Below are 10,417 nucleotides of genomic sequence, written 5' to 3'. Positions count from 1 at the left end.
AAAGACAGGCTTCATTGGCTTTGTGGTCTGCTTAGACAATGCCATTCGTCTATACAACCACTTGGTTACAGAAAATGGCCTATTGGCATATCTTCCGACCTCCAAGCTCAGCCAGGACCACCTTGAGCTATTTTTTGCTGCAATAAGATCGTTTGGGCGCTGCAATGACAACCCAACAGCAAAGCAGTTTGCAGCAGCATTCAAGCGTCTGATAGTTCACAATGAGGTCAAGGACATTGATGGTGGAAATTGCTTGCCATTAGAACACATCGAAATTCTCTTTGTAAGCTCCTCTGAAAAACCATCCTCCATCAATGTAATTAACTTCACTGCCCCTCAGACAAGCCCTGCAGCCAGTGAACCAGTCACGGAAGCAATTTTACAAGATCATGACTACTCTGCCGACCCAGGCAGGGTGTCTGAGCTTGGAGATGCAATTGTTCCGCACATAGCCGGGTTTGTAGTTCGCAGCTTACTGCTTCACCTCCAGTGCGATCAGTGTGCTTCTGCACTAAAGGTGTCAACTCCTCCATCCATGCCTGCATATTCCCTGATTCGTCGAAAAACGAGAGGTGGACTGATCTACGCTTCAAATGATGTTCTGAACATTTGCAGACAATGTGAGAAAGAGCTGCGTAGGGCTCTGGTGTGCTCGCCACTACCATCCAAAGGCTTGCAGCTAAAGTTGCAATGGCCACATGACAACCTTTGTCGGCAAGGACTTCTTTAAAGTGTTAGATCAGCACATGCTCGAAAATCACCCGCTTGAATGCCACTCATCCCATCTTGTGAGGGCAATCATAGATAAGTACCTAGATGTGAGACTGCGCTACGTTGCCAAGATGACAACGGAACGTCTCCATCAGGAAAGAATTAGGCAAAAGCACACAAAGCTGACGCAGTTCAAGGGCCAATAAATCTAGAAAATCTTGTAAATTTTTGTACTATCATTGGCTAATTATTTACAACTACTCGAAATTTTTTACATCAAAGCGCATGGCCTACATGTTGTTTAAGGGCTTCGCAGGCAAACACCACACAGTGGTTATCAATCATGTTGTATATATTGGAGGGCTAGGGGTAAATCGGACCACTTGAGCTGTTGGATTTGGCAGGTGAACAGTACACTGGACTTTTTAATGTTGCCACAACAATGTGTGGCCGCTAAGGTGAGGATAGTGCCTGCAACCTTGTGCAGAGGAGCAGGATCCCTTTTGCTTGATTATATTCTTTTTGTTTAATCATCCACTGTTTAGGACCGACTGGTCTTGGTGATATCATAGGCAGGGCACTGCTTAGATCACTGAGAGCGCAAAAAGGCATACTATTGAATTAGAATGGTTGCATTATTGTGAACATGACAGCATAGTTTCCACAAGCGCTGTGCCACCATGGCAGTCAATTGACGTGGTGAACCAAGCTGGTGCCTTGTGTAGAGAAATACAAACCTCGCATTCATGTTGGTCATTTGCTTTGGCTGCACACTGACAAAGCATAGTTAGGGTGCATGAACCTTTCTAACCTGTCATTGGCAAGTAGCACTGTGGGTAGAATACACCTGACTCATGCAATAAGTTAAAATTCCAAGGCAATACATGGGCTCTAAGAGATGCCATAGCGGCGGGCTCTGGATTAATTTTGACTGCCTGGAGGTTCCTCGGCATGTATCTAAACTCACGTACACAACCGCATTTGCATTCTGCACTCACAGAAATGCAACTACATCTGGGAATCAGACCCGCAACTTTGCCCTCATGAAGCACTATTGCCACTGAGCCACCATGGCTTGTATTATTTAGCTGCTGTGACTCGCAGTAAAGGAAAAACTGCTACACAAGTTTCCTCAGGGTTAAATTATGTTCGTGATGGCTCACACAATTCCTTTATCTATCAACTTCGGCAGTCCCACCAGGTTTTGTGTTAAGGAGGAGGAATAAACTTTTCTTGCAGAACCAGCATTTTATGATGACCGGCCCTAAGCCTCCCATGAGGGGACGTCGAGGGCTTGCCTCGCCGCCGCCTCACGGGCGTGCTGGGTCGCCCAGATTTGGTCGTCGAGGGCGGAGCTCCGCAGAGCCTCACGCAGCCTCGATGAGAGGGTCGCGGTGTTAATATGTGTGTACTGTGCTGGGCACTCCCACAGCATATGCGGAAGCATAGCCGGGTGAGTGCCACAGCACCGGCAGTTGGGGGTACTGTAAACTTCAGGGAATATAAGGTGGAGGCGGGCGGGTGAAGGGTACGTATTTGTTTGTGGTAGACGCAGGGCGGGCTCTGGAATAATTTTGACTGCCTGGAGGTTCCTCGGCATGTATCTTAACTCCAGTACACAACCGCATTTGCATTCTGCGCTCACAGGAATGCAACTACATCTGGGAATCAGACCCGCACCTTTGTACTCGTGAAGCCAGCGCTTCACGAGTGCAAACCACGAACCTTCCCCCCACCTCACCCCAAGTTCTGTGTTAAGGCATTTGTTTTTTAGTGACTTTGTAAAGCGCATATATTGTTCAAGAGCGTTGTATGCAGACACCAAACTTTTTTTAGGGGAGAAATATTATGCCTTATTGTAAATTGCGCAAGTACATGCTTGTTGTCTTGCTGAATGATGTAGCTTGAATCACCTGCATGCGAATTCTGCTTAAACAATTGTTCTGTTCAGCACCAAGCTAAACAGTATGGACAATGACGGTAGGTTAGCTGGCCTACCTTTCACTAGAGCAAACTGTGCGATGACATGGGCATGCTATGAATGCTCTCAATGCATTAAGCGTGAGCTAAGTATACTCTTGAGGATGACAATGTATTTTTCAAAGTTTGATCCTGTATGCCTTTTACCTGACCTTTGTGGAAATTTGCCTCCGTCACCTGGAATACCGTTGGTTTTACTACTTCCAAAATAATTGAATGTGCTCACTTTGTTTACTTGCTTTACAGTAGCCTTTTATGAGGCCAGATTCACTGCAACCACGAACATTTGGTGTATACCAGTCAATGAGTGTTTTAAATACCGTGAAATATTCATTCATTTGAGGTTCACAATGTAATAGAGCCGTCGCCTCTTAATTTTGTGGTGTGTTGACTCAGCTTCGATGGTGCTGATTCTTTTGTAGATATGTGATAAAACATAAGATTTGTTGTACATTTTACTTGCAGCAAAATGCACTGTATTTCAATGTTGACGTACTTAGTTTGTGGGTCTGACCTCGCATCAATTTTTTCATCTTTGACTTTGTGGACTACCACTCTTATTTTTTTTATTTCTGAATATGTATTGCCTATTTTTCTGACATGCACCATCACCAAACCCTTTAAATATTTGTGAGTACATCGCAGATATAAATATTGTACAATTATAACCCTGTAGCGAAGATGTTGCATACAAGGCATTTGTCAGCTAAACTGCAGCAGTGACATTCAAGGAAAGCTGATCCCATTGAAGAGTTTTATTAAAGGTACCAATACTATGTGTGATATAGTTTACTTTGTATAACATTATTGTATACAAATGTCCTGTTGCATACAAGTATGCTGACTTATACTGATACCATTGAGCAGTGGCACAATAAGTTTTCCTACTTGCTGTTCATTATCTTTTGTGCATACTCTGCAATGTACTTCATTTGTATTATGAATGTGAAATACATTATATATTATATTATAAATTTGTGTGAAATCTTCTGGCTTCTATAGGTGCAATAAACATTGAATAAAGAATGAAACAATTACTGTTGTCATAAAAATGTGCTTTCCAGAGTACAAGCACACCAGCAACACAATGAATCCACAAGTGCAAATGAATGCTGCCATTTCTCTCTTGCCGCTATATGTATTCAGTTTTCATGCCATTTCACACTAGCAGAGAGAAGGGTCCCCCTGGCAGTGTTTGACTCTCGGACATAATTCTGCTGTGAAGCTATACTCACATTCGAAAACAGCTGAATAAACTCTAGATAATGCACAAATTCCGTCCATTTGCTTTACTACATAACGATAGTGGATCCCCGAGGCGCGTCGATCAACAGCGTCGTCGCACCATACAATCGTAGAAAATAGTGCACGCAAATATGAATAAACGGCGACGACTTCGGCGTTTAGAATGCAGGCTAATGCTATTTATTTTTCTCAATACAAAAGACGCACAGCAGAGCTAGGTTTCTTGTTGCATTTTCGCTTAGTGGAGTAAGCGAAAATCCGCCAAAAAGCGTCCTTCAATACATCTCGTTTCTTGCTAGGTGCAAGACAGCGGGACAAAAATTAGCACGATAATACGCACCGCAGTTTAAGGTGCACAACAGCTGATTTGACGAAACTTGAGTACGAGGGAAAAATAGACGACACTCGGGCGTGTGGACGGGTTTCGATCCGCGAGCGCTGGCAACTCCACTAACCGCGGTGGTAAGCGCAAGTGACGTCTTGAAAATCTTCTGTCTTCATGAGTCATGCGCCCCAGTCTTGCTCCACGTTTCAAGGCATCGCATTTGAAGCGAAGAACGACGCGCGCAGTAGCAGAAAACCACCACCCGCATACGGGCCTCCAAGCCTGTGACGGCAGGCGCCATTAAAAGTTACCACGTACCAAACAATCACGAATGTTCTGGCAACCTTGTGGGCCTTTTCCGCCCCATAAGGCACCGCGCACGGGGCCCCTGAGAAAGGGAGGGGTGGCTTCAGAGGAGGTTGGCTTGCCGAGGCTAGCGGAATCACGTGACGCTCCCTCCTAGTATTTTTTACCTCCATGGGCTCAGCAGACTGCTGTGCAGAGAGCATTACAAGCCGCAGCTCGCCGTCGACGCCAGGCGGTCAGTTCAGATCGTTCTCTTCAAAACGAGGCGAGCAGATTGCCGCGAAGACCCTGTTGTGCGACGTGCCCAAATTGGAGCTAGGCTTGAGCCGCTCCACCAGCTTACGCTGTGACTGTGCTGCGTGTGCCGCGCAGGCGTGACTTTTTTCTCGTCTCGATGCTCCCTAGACGCCTGCTTACAGTTTTCTATAGTTTTCTTTATTTCCTTGATTCACCACTTAGATGGTTTCCTCTTTCCAATCCAAAAATAATTTTTCTGTGTCTGCTGCATTACGTTTACCAGTTCCTTATATTCTCAAACTGCTGTAAGAAAACACTCAATTTTCTTCTCAATATTTTTTGGGATCTCTGTTTTTTGCAGCTCAATTATTTTTCGGAATTTTGATGCTATTGGTTTGTGTTCTGCGTTAGTATCTCTCCCAAACTTTAATGTGAAACGTCTATGATCGCTACCCAGGCTATTTTTTTGTTCATTTTCATCTGTTATCATTTGGTCTGGTTGTTCGTAGACCATTTCTGAGACTAAGCCGTAGTCGATACTTGACTGCCTGTTTCTGCATTGCTATGTTACCTGTCCATGATACTTATTCTGCCTGTTAACTACTATAAGGTTCTGTTCATCACGCAGATCCAGCACTAGAGAACCATCGCAATCAGTATACCCGTCTAAATCGTCCATGTGCGTGTTCATATCGCTCACTAATATCACCTGGGCCGATTTCTTTAACTTTAATATCGCTTCTAATGCCAATATCTCCTTTGCCTTGTGGATCGGGTTCATCTTGCTTTCGGGCCATCCAATTGGAATTTACTTCGTGCTAATCACTTGCTCTATGCCATTAGTCAGCAGTGCTTTCTCTTTGGACCGAGGTTTTTGATTAGCTGTATTGTGATTTAATCAGGTGCTGCTGCCTTGTTATTTGGGACATTTTTTGCTGCCTTTTTTCCAAAAAAACTCTCGGGGTTCTCTGTTGTTGCAGGATTTGTTGTCTGAACTTCTCTTTTTTTCGTGCCCACGTTATCTCAAATAACGTCTGTGATGTACCGCAGCACATCGCCTCCTTCGTAGATGTTACCATCTTCATCCTTTATAGCCGTTTGAGAGTTTTTAGTTGGAGGTTCGGAGACTTTTATATGGTTTCAGAATCTTTTATGGGACGCCTTGGTCTCTTTTGCGAATATTGTGCTCCCAACGTGCTCCATAACATCTAACAGTTCTTCTGTGGCTTGCTTTATTTTCTTCTTCCACCGCTTACGTGGCTTCCTCTTTCCAATCCAATAATTTTTTTCCCGTGTGACTTATTTCCTACTGCATAACGTCTACCATTTCCTTATATTCCCAGATTGTTGTTAGAAAAGTCCTCATTTCCCAGACTTTAATGTTAAACGTCTATGATAACTACCCAGAGTATTTTTCCATTTTCGTCTATTATCATGTGGTCTAATTGTTCGTAGACAATTTCAGAGACTAAGGCGTAACTAGTTAATACATAATTGACTGTTCCCGTATTGCCACGTTATCTGTCCATGACACTTATTCTCCCTGTTAACTACTAAAAGGTTCTGTTCATCACACAGACCCAGCACTACAGTGCTGTTGTAACCAGTATATCTGTCTAAATTGCCCATATGCACATTCATATTTCCCATTAAAATCACCTGGCCCCATTTCTTGAACTCATTAATATCGATTCTAATGCAATGAACCAATTCCTTATTTTTTTTCTCTTCCATAAAAAACATGTCCCTAGGTAAGCTACTTCCAGCCATGTCTTTTTGTCTTGGCATCTGCCGCTAATCTATAAATGCTCCTTACATGTCTCTTTTACCCTTCATGTCTCTTTTGCCACTTCAGACATCGCCTAATTAGTATGCCTACGCCTCCACCTTTCCTTGACCCGTTCATTCTGTTGCACCCTTCCCAATACAAGATTGTCAATAACAGACGGCTGCTCAAAATCTTGTAGATGCGCTTCGTTCAAAGCGTACACGCTAATCGCTTCGTTATTCAGCTGTGTTTTAATTTCCAGGAATTTCTGCTGCTTGCGACTACCCTGCATGTGTATGTAACAAATTTTACCTTCTCTATTCAAACCCTTTGTTTATTCTTTCATAACACTTTGTGGTCTCGTTGTGCCGTTTGCTGGTGTGTCGCTACATTCAATACTGATTGACTGGGGCTCGCCTAAAAAAGCTACAGCCCGCGCCGCGAATCGACGTCCAACCATTGTTGCTACACTTCCGCTAAAATGTATACCGTCACGAACAAAAGCGCCTTCGCGGCCTGCTCGGTGCACTTCTCGGTTGATGTCAATGACAGTAAAATTCATTGCTTTGGCTAGCGTCCAAATTTCCCTGTTTGCAGCAAGGACAGCCCTTTCAATTGCAAAACTCTGCCCTTCAAACTCTGGCACCATGCACACCGCGATTTGCACTTCCCTTGAAACTTTCCAAGGTCGGTGACCCCTGTAGCTATTTGCCCCCTTGTCCGTCAAGCATCCGCCCATTATCACCACTACGTTCCTCTCCTCCATTGTGTCACATATGCGTTCCTTCGCTTTTGCTATCACCTCTTTAATCTGTTTTCCCGGAAGTGTGGTAACCTGGCCTCGTTCGCCTGCACCTACCATCTCTGTTATCGCCGGTTCTACATTGCGCATGTTGGAATCCCCAACAAAGACAATGTTTGTCAAAGCATAGATAGTGTAAAAGCCTAGCGCCACCACGCGGAGAAAACGCACATCGCCAGAACCGGGCGACTCAGTGAGAGGGCAAGCCATCTGACAAAATCGAGTGAAAGGAGGCACTATGCATGCTCTTTCAATTTTCATTTGCACACGTAGCCGTACCAGAGTTCTCTAATATCTATTTTCCTACTGAAGCTATGAGGCCAATGACCGAACACAGATCGCTGCCAAGTACTCAACAGCACGCATTGGTCGCTCCCCACATTTTTCAGAACCACAAACCAATGCCCCCATTGTGCGCGCTTTCTCTCATAACTCCAGACTTCACTTTGTCCCCCCCCCCCCCCACTCTACTTGTCGTTTACGATGAGCTAATACACCTCTTTTTGACGTTAGCTACGCCACACCATGCCCTGGCATATTCTCCTCCTCCCCCGTTGAGGGTCGCGGAGAGTAATTTAGCAATGCGTACCTAAATATGCTGCTTAGGAAGCAGTTGCTGTTCTGACAAAGGCAAGTCCTTGTGTCAAAACGGTGGCTTAAAGCCATTTCTTGTTCGTCTATGTATAATTTTCGTCTGTGAGAACATTTCGGATGGTATTTTATTACAACAAACCAACGAAGTCGGAAGTTTTCTCGTAGGAACAACCATAGGGAAGCTAACGCCACGGCGTTATCTCGGTGGCGCACCTACGGTGTCTGTAGCACATTTGTGAACAAGACTAAAATTTATGAAGCAACAAAAAAAAAAAACCGGCACAAGAAACATTCGGTGCAAAGGCCAAGGCAGCCAGGTCAAATTGTGGACGACCTAATGAATATTAGTGTATTGAGTGCATGAGACAGCATTTTGTGTTAGTGGCGTCGAAAAAACGACAAGCCGCAAAGTCTAGCGCTGCAGCTTAACGGGCATTGCCGGTGACCTAGGAGGAAGAAATCAATCACGTGAAATAGCGGATTTCGCAAACAATTCATGTTTATTTCCCCACAAGTACAATACAAATCGCAGCAGATCGTTCTAGCACGTCAGTAATGCTGGAGTATGCCGTCTAAAGGTACTCCCACAATGTTCTCGAAGCAATTTACTTCCACGGTTTTTATGAAAAGCGATCTTCGTCGTGAGAACAAATATGGTAATGAGGCTCAGGGCGGGCACACAAAATCTCTGGGACACAGTCGTAGCGCGTCAAGTGAATGTCAGGGATCGTAATGAGTCGCGGTCATGGCGCAGGCTTGAATGAACTTGTTAAAGTATATCTGGCCACAGCGTTCGCACATTTCGAGAAGACATCGCACATACCGCTTGCTCACGTTGTAGCCAGCCGAAGTAAGCGCTTCGTAGAGGTCCGTGCTCCACATCCAACCCTGGTCCTCGTACTCGTACAGCTGGAAAACGGCTGCCCAGCATTGCACGGCTCTACAGCCAAAGGTGACCACGTTGGGGACGTCGGAAATGCCGTGGCTGCGCACGAATTCCAGGATGCATTTCGCTGTCATTCTCGTTATCGGGCGTTGCGTTGGCCAATCTCTGAAGTTCGACAGAGCTTCGAGCATTTGAAGTGCATCCATGGCGACGGATTGACCTTTCGTCTGGAGGTAGACAGCAAGAAATTGTCCCAGGGAAGTATCTTTAGCTGAAACCTGGAACGCGAATGACTCCTTGCGAGTGACACGATCTCTTTATACAGCCGCACCACATCTGCCACGACGGTCACTTATAGGTTTTCCTCTCTACTTCTCTAAATTTTCTTTTTGTTGCTTTTCTCTCGCTTTGCACCCACTCTATTTAGCGCGCTTTATGCCTCCCACCCTCCTCTCCACGAATGGTTCAATTCAACCACGGCTTTGCTCAACAAAGCCTGTCAAATCACGGGTTGTTCACACAATAGTACCCCTATTGTTAATACAAAAAGTCCCTCAAAGGAGCCCACCTTTCCTCTCCTCATACAGGAGACCAGTTAAGCAGCCGGGTAAAAACCCTAGATACCGAGAATAGTTTCGTGTCTGCCGGTTCATACCTATAATGAGGAAGCGTGCTAAATCTACAAAGGAATCCTGGAAAAAAATTGGAAGCAGATGCGCATTGACAGTGTATGTGCAAAGATGCTTTCGCCTCTATTCAATAAGTATTTGCGCCCAGCCGCTTAACACGCATGTCTGAGTCATCACAAGCAGGCCCTCCTTTCAGTCGCTCGTTGAGTCACGGATTTGACTGAAATGACTGAAAAGTCACTGGCATTGCTTGGAATCTTATAGAGCACGCGCAACTAGACACATTACAATGAGGGAAAAAAACAGAAGTACCCTGACCACTGCCAAAGCAATAGAGAAATTATACAAGTGATTATCACTAATGTAATTCATTTTTAATCGCAGTGCTGACAGTGAACTCCCCTACGTGAGCTTTTGCTTCTACATCTACAGGGTGGTTCATTTTAGCTGCACCAAATAATAAAAGATTGCGTGTGGCATATTGCACAATTATAATCCTTGATCTAATGACTCGATGAGGCGGTCATTACTTCCACGATAAATCAAAGCGCGTAAATGAATAATTACCAAATTTACACTAACTTTTTAATTATTTGTTGTATGGTACATCTTTCAATCTACGAATGATCTGCCGCTGAGTTCGCAAGGCGTGTCCACTTGGAACGAATTCTCAAGACTGAACCAGTTTCGGGATAATAATTTTCAAAGTGTCCGATGAAATGCATTGGCGTCCCAGTTAGTTTTTGAAGAAGACGCTGTTTTATGCATTCAAGTACAAAGTTAACTGGAACGCCCATGCATTTCGTCAGACAGGATTTCGCTGGCGGGATTTCCTTCGCAGGGATTCCTGTTACGGCCCCTTGTTCTGATCTTTGGTGGGCGGCTGAAATCGCTGCCAATATTAAGTAGGAATTTATGTCATCAGCTTCATTCA

The sequence above is a fragment of the Dermacentor silvarum genome, chromosome 5 (assembly GCF_013339745.2).
Source record: "Dermacentor silvarum isolate Dsil-2018 chromosome 5, BIME_Dsil_1.4, whole genome shotgun sequence".
In the NCBI taxonomy this organism is placed as follows: Eukaryota; Metazoa; Arthropoda; class Arachnida; order Ixodida; family Ixodidae; genus Dermacentor; species Dermacentor silvarum.
The sequence above is the reverse complement of the archived record's forward strand: the minus strand, read 5'-3'. Positions refer to the sequence as shown.